Source organism: Cyanistes caeruleus, chromosome 31 (assembly GCF_971803275.1).
Source record: "Cyanistes caeruleus chromosome 31, bCyaCae1.hap1.1, whole genome shotgun sequence".
In the NCBI taxonomy this organism is placed as follows: Eukaryota; Metazoa; Chordata; class Aves; order Passeriformes; family Paridae; genus Cyanistes; species Cyanistes caeruleus.
In genome coordinates, this window is record NC_141731.1 from 2,949,471 (window position 1) to 2,966,827 (window position 17,357).

Here is a 17,357-nt window from a genome sequence, read left to right on the forward strand (position 1 = left end):
TGCCTTTGGAATATGGCCAATTGGCCAAGTTTTGCCAGAATGCTGTGACATTTCTATTTGAGGCAGAAACAGCAATGGCATTTGCAGGAAAAACCAAAGGAGGAGCGGTGCAACGCAAACATCCTGTGCAGATGCAGGCTGTGCACATGTGATTCGAGAGTATTTGGCTTCCTGCCACTTGGATTTTTATCCCTAAGAGAAATCTCTTTGGCTGGAGGAGAGTCTGGCTGAAGAGAGAAAGCAGAAAGAGCAGTGAGGGTGCTGTGCAAGGTCTCCTGTGGTGCAGAGCTGTCAGCGCCTGTGAGGTGAGAGCGGGCCCGGCCTTGGCCAGGCTGGAGCCCCAGCAGAGCCCTGGCAGAGCCCGGAGAAGCCTGAGCCTCGGCACAGGCAGGCTGGAAGGAGGCCCTTGGAGCTGCAAGAGGCAGCAGCCTGGCCCTGGCTGCCTCTTGCTGGCACCAGGCAAATCCTCCGCTCTCAGAGCCAAGCTGGCAGCTGGCTGCTCCTGAGGGGAAGCGGCGCCGTGCTGGGCACAGCACACACTGGTGCCATGGGCTGTCTGGAGTCTGCACAGGAGGAGAGAAAGGCAAAGAGCAGCCCAGGGCTGCTGCCCTGCCTGACCATTGCTGCTCTTCTGCCGCCTGCCCTGGAACTCCTGGCAATGGTCAGCAGTGTGTGCAGCACTCTTGGCACAGGGGGAGGGAGCCGGGCTGCTCCGCAGGCTCCAGCACAGGGCAGTGTCCTTCAGGCACGGCATTTCTGCCAGGGGAACCGAGGCCAGCGTGAGGCACTGACAGCAAGTCAGGGCACATCTGCACGAGCCACTGCCTCACACAGCTCTGGGACCAAGCGCCTGCAATCCTGGAGCTCTGCACTGAGCCACAGCAAAGGTGTGAAATGCAGAGGGCTTTGCAGAAATATTCAGGGGCACCAGGCCAGCCTGCTTGGTGCTCTCTGGGGCACAGCAAGCACTGTGCAATGCAGCTCGGAGCTGCTGGCAGAGAGGGACTATGGGCATGTGCCTGAGGCTTCTTCTTGAGTAGTGATTTGGGAGGGAGCAGAAGGGTCTCAGTAGGCAATTTGTGTTTTCTTCATTAATTGCTGAATGAAAGACACAATGTGGCCTCACGCAACAAGAGAACTTGTAGAACTTACTGACTATAAGTTTGTGTTGAATTCCCAGAAAAGGAATGTGTTGAAGTGTAACAAAAAGGCCTTTTGAATTTAGGTAGCTCCTGAGCCTTCATCCAAAATGACACCAGGAGGCTGACAACTACCTCATGCAGAGCCCTGCTGCAAGGGCTTCCACCATCATGGAATTAGAAAATATGAAGCTTAGGAAAGTAGAATGTGCCCATTAAGTTTAAAAAGTTTAAAAGCTTGTCCTGTGCAAAGAATGGACAAGTGAGTTTGTGGTGGAGCTTCCCCCTCACTCCTGGTGTTGAATAAACGAATCCCTGCTCTGTAGGCCCTACACGATGGAGTACTGTTTTCTTGACTATTATTTGTGCATCATAATCACGCTATGCTTTTCATGGTCTTCTTAGAACCTTCCAGGCATGAAGTGAGTAAGACAGTGAGCTGTGTATTGATAGGGCCAAAGAAACATTTCCAAATGCCATCCTGGGAAAGGAAAGGACGCGAAACAGCGCTGGGGAAGAGCATCCCTCGCACAGCCCTCAGAGCTGCCACCATGCAAAAGATGGCGGCCGGGGCTGAGGCTGTGCCACCATGCACAAGATGGCGGCCGGGGCTGAGGCTGTGCCACCATGCACAAGATGGCGGCCGGGGCTGAGGCTGTGCCACCGTGCACAAGATGGCGGCCGGGGCTGAGGCTGTGCCACCGTGCACAAGATGGCGGCCGGGGCTGAGGCTGTGCCACCGTGCACAAGATGCCGGCCGGGGCTGAGGCTGTGTCACCGTGCACAAGATGGCGGCCGGGGCTGAGGCTGTGCCGCCGTGCACAAGATGGCGGCCGGGGCTGAGGCTGTGCCACCGTGCACAAGATGGCGGCCGGGGCTGAGGCTGTGCCTCTCAGAGCGCTCTGCAGCCTCTGCCAGCCCAGCCCCAGCCCCGGAGCAGCGCAGGGCGGGCAGAGCCCCCTTCCAGCCGTCTGCTTCAATGGACATTGACAGACACCCGGGCCACGCACACAGGCTGACACCTTTGCTCTGTGCACACAAACACGTACCACACACTTGGGAACCTCAACTGGCAGCATTTTCAGGTGGAAATACAAAGAAACTCCAGGGTTTGAAGGTTTTCAAATAGAATATTTCATTTGCCAATAAAAGGACCAAAAGCAGAAAGGGCCATCCCAGCCTGTTCCTTCCATGCAGGAATAGTGTCACAGTGACTGTGAGCTGATGAAGACGGAGATGGGATTTAATCCAAAGCAGATTGTGCAGTGGGTGCTCACCTGTGATATGTATCCCTCACAGTACCTATTTATTTGGAACACTAGGAAGATTATGAGCCTGGGCAAGATATTAACCCTTTCAATACAGACATGAGACCTACAAACCTTGTTCATCTCTCCAGGGACAGAAAAGGACAGAATAATAACACACAAAAAAACAACATAAAAACATCCAAGTCAGTAAAAAAAAAGGCCAAACCTCAGATAGAAAATAAATGAAAAAATGGCAATTGAAACCAAAATAATCATTTAGTAAGACTATAGAGACAATCATTGATATACTAAAATATCTAATTTACTTCATGAAAAAAAGTATAAAATAAAGTATTAAAACTGTAAATCTAAACAAAAGCATCCATTAATGAAACAAATGTTAAAATAACTGTAATCCCATGAAAAGCTTGAACAGAAAATAAATAAAAACAATAACATGCCCATTGCCCCCAGGGAGAGAAGTAGAAAACTTCTGTTTCCAAAGATGATCAGAAAAACAAATGAAGAAAACATCTGCCTTCAAACAACTCATCCTTTAAATAACACCCCATGAATTCATAACCCATAGACACACCTCTAGGAGGGCTGTAAAAATGAGAAAAATGTCACAATAGAAAATTTTTTTCCCAGATGCCTGCTATTTGTAAAAATGAAAAACCACAAAAAACCTGTTTCTTGTAAAAAAGTCTTCATGATACAATAAGAAAAGACTCCTCTCCCTACAAAAACTAATAAAAAAACTCTTGTGTAATTAATACTGTTTTAACATCCCAAGTTCTATCTCTATGCTGTCAGTTAAAAAAAAAAAAAAAAAAAAAAAAAAAGTTATTCAGGAGAGGAAAGGCATTCTGTAAGTTTTATTCTGGTTTCTCATTCTTATAGTCCTGTTAATAAAGTTTTTTATTCCTTCTAAGTTTTAAGCCTGGTTTTCCCTTCTCCTAATCCATATCTCACAGTGAGAAATGAGTAAGTGCCCTGGAGATTTCAGCCAGCGCTAAACCCACCACATTATTTAGTGCATTAGCCAAAAAATCAAATTAGCGAATCTCAGCCACTGCACCAGGCTGAAGCTGAGGATCCCCAGCCAAGCTCAGAGGGAGGAGAACACAGCATTTGTGGGATCCTTTCCAGCCTGACTTGCTTTAGCTGGAGCCTGGGGGAGGAGAGAGCAGGAGAAGGGTTGGCTGAGTCCTCTCCCCTCTGCCTTGCCCTTCTCTGCTGGATCCTCAGTTCATCCCACACCCACCCCAAGACTCCAGCCCCATCCTACTGGTGGTCAGGGGATTAAAGGAGATAAAGAGGAGATTAAAAAGATAGAGAGGAGAGAAAAGGAGAAGTTTAAATGCAGTTTAAATATGAAAGAAATACGTATGTTAGTGAGTGCTGAGAGTTGAAAGGGAGCTGAAGGGTTTTCGAAAGGCCAGGAGCCCGTGAAGGGCTCAGGAGCTGCTGCTGCCGGGAGGGAGGAAATGCACCAATGGCTCCCAGCAGAGTCTGTGCTTTGAGGCTCTTTCCCAAACAGCTGCAGGAGGGAAAGCAGCTGAGTTTGGAGGAAGAGTTTTCTGCTGAGGTTTCCTGTTTGGAGCTGTCACAAGCTTGAGCTGCTCAAGGGAAACGCGGCTCTGCTTCCAGCAGGGCCCAACTGCCCGGGAGCACAACTTGGTTCCCTGGCCCTGAGCCAACGGGCAGCAGCAGCTTCTGTTCCCTCCTGGCTCTTGTGTCATTTCCAGCAGCACAAGACACACCAAGAAAAGCTCCTCCAGAACATGCCATGAGAAACACAACCTGATTTCATGGCATGAAGGAGCTCTGACAGTCCCACGGGCTCAGGTTTGTTTGTCAGTGAACAGAGCAGGGAAAAGCACAGACACATTCCCTGCACAGGGAATTCACAGGAGGAAAGTGCAGCGCTGGAGGATGTGCTTGGATACAACGTTCCCACGGCAGTTTTGGGGATAAAATCGTCAGGAGAGAGAAAAGAAAAGTCCTACCAAGGGTGGGCTGGGGAGGGCTGGTGCTTCCCGAGAGGCTCCCGAAGCTCAACAGTGTGGAAGAGTGGCTAGCTAACAAAGGTCGTGTTCCCATGCAGCAATTAGCTGAGAAAGAATTAAACAACAGTAGAGTGTAGTTGGTATGAGATGTTGCAATGTCAGAAAGACCTTAGTGATAACTGTGAACTGAGAACAGGACACTGTGATCAGAAGAATGTGGATTCAGCACAGATGAATGACTACAAGAATGTGGAACTAGGTGGAGTTGTCCTTAAACAAAATATCCAATAATGAGCTTGCTTTTGCACTATGTGTGGGCCTAATTATTGATGTTATATAGGGAGTTTGGAGTTGCCAATAAATGAGACTTGCTGATCATTCATATTGAGTGCTGCTTGTCTCCCACCGAACTCATCAAATGGCGCCCGAACAAATGGGACCCTTGGGACCCTTGGGACCTTTGGGACATTAAAAAGCGAAGGCCACGGGAGTCGGCGACAGGGGACGGGTCCTCCGCAGCAAGGACGGCGAAAAGCAACGGTGCCGCGCCCCAGGCGACTTCAGAGGAGAGTCCTGGCCGTAACGTGCTGCCAAACCTTGTAGGGCTGCAACAGCGCTGACGGTAAGATGGAAAGGCAAGCAGCACATGATTTATTTACCTGCTTTTTAGAAAAGCCACAGGTTAAGGGTTTTGATTTGCGCAAGGAGCTCCCTGGACTTCTTGCTTACAGGTATGCTCACGCCTTTGCCTCCCACTGCTGGGCAAACACTCCTATCTATGCTGCCCATGGAAAGAGGGAGGGAGAGTCAGAGAGAAGGAAATAATGAGAAAGAAATTCCACAGCAACGCTGAAACAACAAACAGAATCTGTTCAGTTACGGCAGGATGTGATATATCCTGAACTATTTGCTTCACTTTTGGAGTCACTCTTAACACTATAATCTTATTTAAGTTCCAACTTTGCTACCCTGGAGGAAAAGAATCCAAATTTAGATTGGTTTCCACCCGAACCAGGGGGACATGGGGGAGCACTGAGGTGTGCGCAGAGAGCAGGGGCACCCCTGGGGCAGAAGCAGTGCAGGAAAAGTTCCAAGGCCACACTGAACAATTACAGAAACAGCTGAGCAGAAACAGGTGGCTCAGAGAGCTTCAGAAAGAGACAAAATAGCCAAAAAGTCACAAACTATATGGTACCTAGTTCGAAATTCATCACTGTAATTAGAAGTTGATAAGCTGCAATGGTCACCGTTGTTACCACCTGGCCATGAGAGATTTTCGTGTAACATCGCCTGCTTTTGTAAAAATTGTGCCCCTTTTTTCCTCTATCAGCGAACAAGAGAGATTGAGAGAAACAACTGTATGTGTTAACTTTGTGAGGTGTTTTTTTGGTTTTTGTTTTCCTGCGAGAGTATGTGGAGAATGTGAAGAAAGATAACAGCAGCAGAGAGCAGCAGCAGGGTGGGCAGTCCACCCCCCCCTCCCTCTCTAAGAAAAAGCACTGGGATAGTACCCAGTTTGTTGAAAAGTCATGATTCATGGGTTTTTTAAAATGTTTTTATTAACCCTTTTAGGGTTAATTTTGTGTTTTAAGTAATAATGAATTTATGCAGTTGCAGTTTTTTAGAGTTTTACTGGAGAAATTACTGTGATTCTTTGAAAGTTTAAAAAGGCCCCTTTTCAAGAAAAAAGGTGTTTAAGCTGAATATTAACGGAAGTTACCTTGCAATAATTAGTTTTAAAACCTAAGGTTAAAATATGGTATGATTTACAGCTTCTAAGAAAACCTTCCAATTAATTAGATCTACAAAAGAGATTTGTGGTTTAAAAAAATTAATTAGTTAAGAGAACTTTACTGTACAAGACAAAGTTAAGTTAAAGTATATATTACCCATTTGCTTGTTTTTTTCACAATTTTAATAAGGTAATTTCAATGTGAGTCCTTTTGTTATATAAAACACATATAACTGCATATATACCAATTTGGATTTTAGTTTAAGAATTGGACTTAATGTTTCTGAAATGCGCTACAAAAGCTAAATGGCAACTTGCCAAATCCAGTGTTGTTGTGGTTTTTCTCTAGAAAAACTGCACTTTAAAATCCTATCCAATTTAAGCAAGGCAAATTCCTATTATGAATAAGTATTTTTAGTACCATTTGCAGTTATTGTGAGTTATTCTCAAAGCTAGATGACATAGAATTGTGATGGATTTGTTATGTTTTTATAATCTTTATAGTGAATCCATGTTACTGTTATATTGTGTTTAAAAGGTACATATCAAACCTTTAGTTGCCTCTTTGTAGTAACAGAAAAATATTATGTTTTTATTTAATATAGATTAAGTGTTAATAGAATTAAGAAAAGTCAAGTTTTATTATGTTTAGGCTTGAATGTTTTTAAGTTAAGTTTTATAACTTAGATATTCTTTTAAGGTTAAGTTTGTTACTTCCTTTTGTCATAAATCATTATTGTTAGGTTTAAATACTGTTTAATTTAAATTGTTTTATGTCTTATTGGAGACACTTGTCTAAACTGCAAAGTATAGTTATTTTCCTAGAGAGATGAAGATAGCCACAACTGAAACAGCTGTGACAGAACGCTGATGAACACCTGCTTGTGGATAGAAGGGAATGCAGTCTGTGACACCCTTCACTTCATCGGGAGCTCTATTGGTTGTTGCAATCTCTGCAGTTTTTGTTTCTTATAGCTTTCTTATTTTTCAGTGTTTCCAGAATTTTAAGAAGATTTACCATTGCTGAGGATCAGCTGCCATGGGAGAGGTTTCAGATTAAAGCAACTGCTGTGTGGTTTAATTGGTCTGGTACCTGAGGCTTCTGATCATTTGCTTTGTACAAATGCATTTTAACAGTTTGCTGTGCTGTGAGCATCTCCTAGCTGCTGCTATTGAGAACCTTGTTTTAGAAATTAGTTAAGAGGCATCTTTCCAGTTTAAAGCCAGGCCCTGGCCAAGCCTTGACTTTACCTGGACAGAATGTTTGCCAGCAGATCCAGATGTTTTCTGTACCAAATCAGTATTTGAGTCACTTTTTGACTCAGCAATTTGACCCTATTAATATGACAGCTGGATCAATTTTGAAGTGAGCTTGGAGAATCATTTCCGGAGGTGGTGATCCAATCCTTCACTGATGATTTTTCGTTTCTGTTTGTTTGCTAACTATGGGATACTGGTGCAGTGTTTTAGTAATTAATAGTAGTTTTATATTACATATCTTATTAATAATGTTTATGATTTAATTGATTTTTAACTGCTATAGATTCTTAATCCTTGTGTATATAGGTTTGTGTTGATGTTGATGTTTATAACAGAAGTACGTCTCATTTTTATTTTTTTTTAAGAAAATGGGGAAAATTGATATCCTAAAAGCATTTTGATTAGTGTAATTCATTAACTTCAAGGGGAGAAGTGTCTGTGTTTTGTTGGCAGGTTTAAAAAGGTCACCTGTCCATCTGACCAGACTGTCTGCCTCTGAACACATGAGATCCAGTGAACAGAGAAGTCACCACACAGCCTTGGTACTCCAGACATGGATCAGAAGTGGAGCTGTCAGGACACAGTTGTGTCTGAGCACTACACAGACAGTTTACCAACAGAAATTTTATGTTGTTATTATGATGTTGTGTCTCTTCCAATTTTTTCAGTTATCTTTTGTTTTAAGATTTAGAAGGATGTGAAGAACAATCTGAACATCAAAGCCCTCAGTCACCAATCAGCTGCCAGCTGACATCAAGGGAGCAGTGAACATTCCAAGACTGAATTGTGTTAAATCATAGTCTGTTTGTGAAGGAAATTCTGTAGAAGATCTAAGAAAAGTGTAGAGACTCCATCTAACTGTATATAAAGCAAATTGTAGTTGTGTGTTTACCCTTTCAGCAAATTGCTTCCACACTTAGACTACATATATACCAGAGCACCTGTGGTAAAAGTAGTTAGGTAATAGTTTAAGTGTTTAGCCTGTGTAGTAATTGTTATGTTAGTATAAAGTATAAGCATTTCCCCCTTCAAGAGGTAGTGTAAGCATCTTTGAAAGTTCATTTAACGTTAAAGTTTAGCTGTGAGTTTGCAAGTATGGTGTCATTTACATGGAACAAAGTGCTTATGGTAATTGTGTTGTGTATAGTCCTGACCAACTGTCTGCTAACTAACATCCAAAAGTGACAGAACATATGGGTCACTCTGGCACACTGAACTGGCCAAAGGTCAATGTGTTTGAGCCTAGCCACACCTGGAGATCCTTTCACACCTGTCTCATAGGAGTCCCTGAATGGGATCCTCCAGCATTTAAAGGTTTAATTAGTAATGAGACTCGACTGAATCAATTGGCAAAGTTGCAAGAGTGCAATTGCACTGTTGGCTTCACATTAAGACAACTTGAAGCCTGCTGGCAAGCAAAAATTACCAAAGTTCTCAATGTTACCATAGGGCCCCCCAGAAGAATTAGATTTGTTAGGTTCCACCAATACCTCAGGTGGATGGATAATGTTTGAACCCCCAACAGAAGCCATTCTAACAAAGTAATGCAGCACTGGGCTGCAGAAAACCCTATAGCTGATCTCGTTACTCACACTGAGAGTAAAGCCTTTATTAGTGGTGCAATCTCACAGAACAATTACCAAAGCGATTAATTAGTTCCATATTGCTAATCTGTGGAGATAGAGCATGGAATGAGATTCCTGCTAATCCACATAGAAAACCCTGTTATTTTGGGAAACTTACTTTGTTTCCATCCAAGCTTACATCAATTGCTGAATGTAGTTGATAAAATAAAAAACATCAGTCAGTTAAAGTGAAGCCTGAATGAATTAAAGCTTAGCAACTCTAAAAAGGCTCGCTTGTTAGACTAATAAAAGATTGAATTTAATATCCACAATGTTAAGTGAACTTTCAGCTGATGTGAGTAGTGTACGTCATGCAGTATTATAAAATCAAGCTGCAATTGACTTTTTGCTCTTAGCACAAGGACGTGGTTGTGAGGAGTTTGAAGGCATGTGCTGTCTGAATCTTACTGATCATTCAGTTTCCATCCATGGGCAACTACAACAGCTTCAGGATGGGTTACATGCCCTGAAAGAAGATAGTGACCCCACTGGAAGCTGGTTCTCCAGCTGGGGCATCACTGGATGGTTGAGGTCTCTTGTGCTAGAAGGGGGACAGACTTTACTTATAATGTTAATGGGGATGAAAGTCTAAGTTGTATGTTATCTTGTCTTCATAAGAGTATAGAATGAGTCACATCCAAAGCCTGGTTTGTGCAAAAAGTGAAAGGGGGAATTGTTGCTATATTTTATATATTAATAAAGGCCTGTCTGCACAAACCAGCCTTTGAAATAAGTCATGATATTAAAGGCTAAAGTCCTTGAAACCCTCCTGCAGAAGAGAGAGTAAAGCAAAACAATATCCTTGTGTGTAGGAGAAAAAATGTAAACCTGTGTGTGTTAGCCAATAGTAACTTGCTCTGCCCGCGGGCCCTGTAGAACCCTAGAAAAGGTGTGCTAAAGATAGAAATAAACGGCGTTCATGTTTACTTCTGTGAAGAGCGGTGAGTCGCTGGCGGTCCTCCAATAAAGTTCTACAAATGAAACATAACAAATGTCATTGGGGTGCAGAGGCATTGGTGAAATTGATGAAACAAAAATTAATCTCGGTACGGATGCTAACAATGGCAAAATCAGTAATGTCAAAATGTGAAATCTGCTTAAAAAACAACTCAGTGACTAGACACAGGCATAGCTAGGGAAGATTAGGATAGGAACAGAATCAGGATGACACTTGGCAAGAAGCCTCTAGTAGAGTGAAATTTGGGTGGGCCCTAGAGTCTTTGCTCGGTCCTATAGCAAACTATCAGAATAAAGAAATGTACAAACTTACAGGTCAGGTAGATAAATTAGCAAGAGTGACCTGAGAAAGATTTAAAGAACTAAACATACAATTACAATTTACTACTCCTGAAAGAGCATGGAGTGTGTGAGTTTTTTAAAGGGACAGATTGATCATTGCTGTGTCCACACCCCAAATGTGACTGCAGATGTAGAATATGACATCAATCAATTGCAACAAATAGAGCATGAAGCACAGGAGGAGCAAAAGGATTTGTCTCCAAGTTGGTTAGGCAAAATCTTCAAAGGCTTAGGGTGGAATGTGAGTTCATGGATTAAATCTATCATTGAGAGTGTGATCATCTTACTAACTGTATTCTTAGCAATTTGGTTAATTTACAGCATCTTCAAGGGAGAAATACAGAAGCAAACGTCCTGGAACCAGAAAATAATAAAGGCACTGATGTGAGATCCACACCCACCATCTTCTGGTTCTCCAGTTCGTGACAACATCCAGGACAACGCTTACAACAATCAAGGATTCGAAGAACATCAAGTATAAACTCAGAAAAAAAAGGACTGTATCAAGTGAAAACATTTGCACTTCTAGTGAAGTGAAAATGCTTTCAAAGGGGGGAATGATAGTAAAAGGCTTTGAAATCATAGAAAATTCGGGGACTTAGAAAGAAAGTTAGGTTTGGCAAGCCTGGGAAAAGTAGGCCATGGAAAATGTTAGGCCTTGTCCTTGCTAAAGATCAGGTGAAACTGCACCTGTGTAGTCAGTAGATGATAAATGATACAATTGTTAGATGTGATTAGATATTATTATTGTTTAAAGAACATGAGGAACAACGTTAGGGGGGCTGGGGGGGGGATCACGAGAAATCCATGCTTGGGTGACATCAATGTATACAATAGAACGATGGAAGTTTAATAATTAATATGTAAGTTATATAACGATAGAGTACGAAAACATGTTCAACTCAAAACCAAGTCGGGTCAGATTTGGGTATGTGTACCCCTGACACCCAGATCTCTTAATAAAGCACCTGCATATAATCATTCATGATTGTCTGTGCTCCTGAACGCTAACAATTTCATCAGATTTTACTGGAATTTTGTGAGAAATTTGTGGAATTTTGTGTGATATTTTGTAAAATTTTGTGAGATATTGAGGAGATTGAGGGAATTTTGTGGGAAATTTTCTGGAATTTTGAGGATTTTTTCTAGAATTTTGTAGGATTCTGAGAAGACTTGAAGAGTTTTTTTGTATTTTTCTGGAATTTTGTGGAACACTGTGGAGATTTTGTGGATGTTTCTGGAATTTGGTAGGGTTTTGTGAAGATTTAGGGAATTTTGTGGGATTTTTCTGGAATTTGGTGGGATTTTTCTTGAATTTTGTGGGGCTTTTCAATAATTTTGTGATATTTTTTTTCTGGAATTCTGTGTAAATAGGAGGAGATTCTGTGGGATGTTTCTGGAAATTGGTAGGGTTTTGATAAGATTGAGTTGGTTTTTTTTTTTTCTGCAATTTTATGGGATTTTTCTGGAATTTTGTAGAAATTTATGGAGACATTTTCGGTTCTTTCTGGAAAATTGTAGGGTTTTGATAAGATTGAGGCTTTTTTTTTATTTTTCTGCAATTTTGTGGGATTTTTCTGGAATTTTGTAGAAATTTGTGGAGATATTTTGGGATGTTTCTGGAAATGTGTAGGGTTTTGAGAAGTTTTAGGAAATTTTGTGGGTGTTTTCTGCCATTTTGTGGGATTTTAAGGAGACTTGAAGGATTTTGTGGGAGGTTTATAGAATTACTGGGATTTTTATGGAATGTTGTGGGGTTTTTGTGGAATTTTGTGGGATTTTGAGGAGACTTGAGGAATTTTGAGGGATTGTTCTTAGGCTTTGTGGAAATTGGAGCAGATTTTTTGGGAAGTTTCTAGAATTTGGTAGGGTTTTGAGACGTTTCAGGGATTTTTGTGGGATTTTTCTGGAATTTCATGGGATTTTTCTGAGCTTTTGAGGGATTTTGATAAAATTTAAATATTTTTGTGGGATTTTTTTGGAATTTTGTGGGATTTTTTTTGAATGTTGTGAAATTTTGTGGGATTTTGAGGAGCCTTGAAGAATTTTTGGGGGATTTTTCTGGAATCTTGTGGGATTGTTCCTTAAATTTTGTGTGATGCTTCTGGAGTTTCGTGGGGGTTTTATGGAATTTTGAGGGATATTGAGGAGACATGAAGAATTTTCAGGCATCTTTCTTAGATTTTGTGGGAATTTGTGGAGATTTTGTGGGATGTTTCAAAAATTTGATTCAGTTTTGAGAAGATTTAAGGACTTATTTTATTTTTTTCTGCAATTTTCAGGGATTTATATGCTATTTTTTGGGATTTTTTTTTAATTTTGCGGGATTTTTCTTGAATGTTGTGGGATAATGAAGAGACTTGAAGAATTTTGAGGGATATTTCTGGAATTTTGTTGAAAGTGGAAGAGATCTGTGTGGATGTTTCTGGAATTTTGAGGAAATATTTTGGAATGTTGTGGAAATTGGAAGAGATTTTTTTAATGTTTCTGGAATTTGGTGACATTTTGAAGAATTTTGTGGCACTTTTGTGGAATTTTTGTAGAATTTTGTGGGATTTTGAGAAGACTTGAACAATTTTGTGGGATTTTTCTTAGATTGTGTGGAAATTTGTGGAGATTTTGTGGGATATTTCCAGAATTTGGAGGGGGTATTGTAGAATTTTGAGGGATATTGAGGAAACATGTAGAATTCCGCAGGATTTTTCTTAGATTTTGTGGAACTTTGTGGAGATTTTGTGGGATGTTTCAAAAATTTGGTAGGGTTATGAGAAGATTTAATGATTTTTTTGGGTTTTTGCTGCAATTTTGTAGGATTTTTCTGTAATTTTGTGATATATTGAGGAAACTTGATGAATTTTGAGGGATATTTCTAATATTTTCTGGAAATTTGTGGAGATTTTGTGAGATGTTTCTGGAATTTGGTGAAGGGAGAAAATTTAGGTAATTTTGTGGTATTTTTTTCAAATGTTGTCAAACTTCTCTTAAATTTTGTGGAATTTTCTCAAATTTTGAGGGATTTTTGTAGAATTTTGTGGAAATTGTGGAGATTTTGTGGGATGTTTCTGGAATTCAGTAAAGTTTTGAGAAGATTTAGGGAATTTTGTGGTATTTTTTTCTTTAATGTTGTGGGGTTTTTTTTAAAATTTTGTGGGATATTGAAGAGATTTTTGTGGAAGTTTCTTGAATTTTGTGAGTTTTTTTCGAATTTTGAAACATTTTGAAGACTCATGAAAATTTTTTTAGGCATTTTTCTTAGATTATGTGGAAATTTGTGGAGAATTTTGTGGGATATATCTGGAATTTTGTGAGCCTGTGAGAAGGTTTAAGGAATTTCTTGCTTTTTTTCTAGAATTTTGTGGGATGTTTCAACAATTTTTGGGATTTTTTTTTTAATGTTTTGGGGTATTGTGGATCATTGTGGGATATTGAGGGGACTTGAAGAATTTTGAGGGATTTTTCTAAGGTTTTGTGGAAATTTGTAAAGATTATGTGGGATGATTCTGGAATGTCGTAAGGTTTTGAGAAGATTTAGGAAATTTTGTGGGTGTTTTCTGCCATTTTTTGGGATTTTTCTGGAACTTTGAGGGATGTTTCTGGAATTTTGTGATGTTTTTGTGTAATTTGGGTGATTTTGAGGAGACTTGAAGAATATGGATGGCCTTTTTCTTAGATTTTGTAAAAATTTGTGGAGATTTTGTAGGGTGTTTTTGGAATTTGGTGGGCTTATGAGAAGATTAAGGTAATTTCATGGTTTTTTTCTGGAATTTTGTGGACTATTTCTGGAATTTTGTGTTATTTTGAGGAGACTTGAAGAATTTTGAGGGGTTTTTCTTAGATTGTGTGGAAATTTGTGGAGATTTTGTGGGATATTTCTGGAATTTGGTGGGCTTATGAGAAGATTCAGGAACTTTCCTGGAATTTTGAGGGAATGTATCTGGAATTTGTTGGGATTTTTTTGGAATGTTGTGGAATTGTCTGGAATTTTGTGGGATTTTGAGGAGACTTGAAGGATTTTGTGGGGTGTTTCTAGAAGTGTTAGGATTTTTTTGGAATGTTTTGTGGTTTCTGTGGAATTTTTTGGGATATTGAGGAAACTTGAAGAATTTTTAAGGATTTTTCTTAGGTTTAGTGGAAATTTGTAAAGATTGTGTGGGATGTTTCTAGAATTTGGTAGGGTTTTAAGAAGATTTAGGAACTTTTGTGGGTGTTTTCTGCCATTTTTTGGAATTTTTCTGGAATTTGGTGGGATGTTTCTGGAATTTTGTGGGTTTTTTTGTAATTTGGGTGATTTTGTAGAGACTTGAAGAATTTTGAGTACATTTTTCTTAGATTTTGTGGAAATTAGTGGAGATTTTGTGGGGATATTTCAAGAATTTGGTAGGGTTTTCTGAAGTTTTATGGACTTTGTGGGATTTTTTTGGAAAGTTGTGGTAATTTTCTGGAATTTTGTGGGATTTTAAGCAGCCTTGATGAATTGTGTGGGATTTTTCTTAGATTGCATGGAAATTTGTGGAGATTTTTGTGGGATATTTCTGGAATGTGGTAAGCTTATGAGAAGATTTTGGGAATTTTGTGGGTTTTTTCAGGAATTTTGTGTAATGTTTATGAAATTTTGTGGGATATTGAGGAGACTTGAAGAATTCTGAAAGGTTTTTCTTAGATTGTGATGAAATTTGTGGAGATTTTATGGGATATTTCTGGAATTTGGTGGGCTTATAAGAAGATCTGGGGAATTTTGTGGATTTTTTTAAGGAATTTTGTGAGGTATTTCTGGATTTCGGTGGGATTTCTTTGGAATTTTATGGAATGGTCTGGAATTTTGTGGGATTTTGAGGAGACTTGAAGGAATGTGTGGGATGTTTCTGGAATTTTTAGGATTTTTTTGGAATGTTTGGGGTTTCTGTGGAATTTTGTGGGATTTTGAGGAGCCTTGAAGAATTTAGAGGGATCTTTCTTAGGTTTAGTGGAAATTTGTAAAGATTATGATGGATGTTTCTGGAATTTGGTAGGGTTTTGAGAAGATTTAGGTATTTTTGTGGTTTTTTTCTGGAATTTTGTGGAATGTTTCTGGAATTTGATGGGATTTTGAGGAGACTTGGAGAATTGTGTGGGATTTTTCTTAGATTGCGTGGAAATTTGTGGAGATTTTGTGGGCTATTTCTGGAATTTGGTAGGCTTATGAGAAGATTTTGGGAATTTTGTGGATTTTTTTCTGGAATTTTTGAGGTGTTTCTGGAATTTGGTGGGATTTCTTTGGAATGTTGTGGAATTGTCTGAAATTTTGTGGGATTCTGAGGAGACTTGAAGAACTTTGAGTACATTTTTCTTAGATTGTGTGGAAATTAGTGGAGATTTAGTGGGATGTTTCTGGAATTTGGTAGGGTTATGAGAAGATTTTTGGAATTTGTGGGATTGTTTTGGAATGTTGTGGTAATTTTCTGGAATTTTGTGGGATTTTGAGGAGCCTTGAAGAATTGTGTGGCATTTTTGTTAGAATGTGTGGAATCTTGTGGAGATTTTGTGGGATATTTCCGGAATTTGGTAGGCTTATGAGAAGATCTGGGTAATTTTGCTTATTTTTTCTGGAATTTTGTGAGATGTTTCTGGAATTTGGTGGGATTTCTTTGGAATGTTGAGGAATTGTCTGCAATTTTGTGGGATTTTGAGGAGACTTGAAGGAATTTGTGGGATGTTTCTGGAATTTTTAGGAGTTTTTGGACTGTTGTGGAGTTTCTGTGGAATTTTGTGGGATATTGAGGAGACTTGAAGAACTTTGAGTGATCTTTCTTAGGTTTAGTGGAAATTTGTAAAGATTGTGTGGGATGTATCTGGAAGTTGGTGGGCTTATGAGAAGATTTTGGGGACTTCGTGGGGTTTTTTTTGTAAGTTTGTGAGGTGTTTCTGGAATTTGGTGGGATTGTTTTGGAATGTTAATTCCAAATTTTCTGGAATTTTGTGAGATTTTGAGGAGCCTTGAAGAATTGTGTGGGATTTTTCTTAGATTGTGTGGAAATTTGAGGCGATTTTGTGGGATATTTCTTGAATTTGGTGGTCTTATGAGAAGATATTGGGGGTTTTGTAGATTTTTTTCTGGAATTTCGTGGGATGTTTCTGGAATTTGGTGGGATTTCTTTGGAATGTTTTGGAATGGTCTGGAATTTTGTGGGATTCTGAGGAGACTTGAAGATTTTGAGGGCCTATATCTTAGATTGCGTGGAAATTAGTGAAGATTTTGTGGGATATTTCTGGAATTTGGTAGTGTTTTGAGAAGATTTAGGGAATTTTGTGGGTTTTTTCTGGAATTTTGTGGAATGTTTCTGGAATTTTGTGGGAATTTGAGGAGCCTTGAAGAATTGTGTGGGATTTTTCTTAGATTGTGTGGAAATTTGAGGCGATTTTTTGGGATATTTCTGGAATTTGGTAGGCTTATGAGAAAATCTGGGTAATTTTGCTTATTTTTTCTGGAATTTTGTGAGATGTTTCTGGAATTTGGTGGGATTCTGAGGAGACCTGAGAGATTTTGTGGGCTGTTTCTAGAATTGTTAGGATTTTTTTGGAATGTTGTGGCAGTTTTCTTGGATTTTGTGGGATTTTGAGGAGCCTTGAAGAATTGTGTGGGATTTTTGTTAGAATGTGTGGAAATTTGTGGAGATTTTTGTGGAGATTTTCTGGAATTTTGTGGGATTTTAAGCAGCCTTGATGAATTGTGTGGGATTTTTCTTAGATTGCATGGAAATTTGTGGAGATTTTTGTGGGATATTTCTGGAATGTGGTAAGTTTATGAGAAGATTTTGGGAATTTTGTGGGGTTTTTTCAGGAATTTTGTGTAATGTTTATGGAATTTTGTGGGATTTTGAGGAGCCTTGGAGAATTGTGTGGGATTTTTCTTAGATTGCGTGGAAATTTGTGGAGATTTTGTGGGATATTTCTGGAATTTGGTAGGCTTATGAGAAGATTTTGGGAATTTTGTGGATTTTTTTCTGGAATTTTTGAGGTGTTTCTGGAATTTGGTGGGATTTCTTTGGAATGTTGTGGAATTG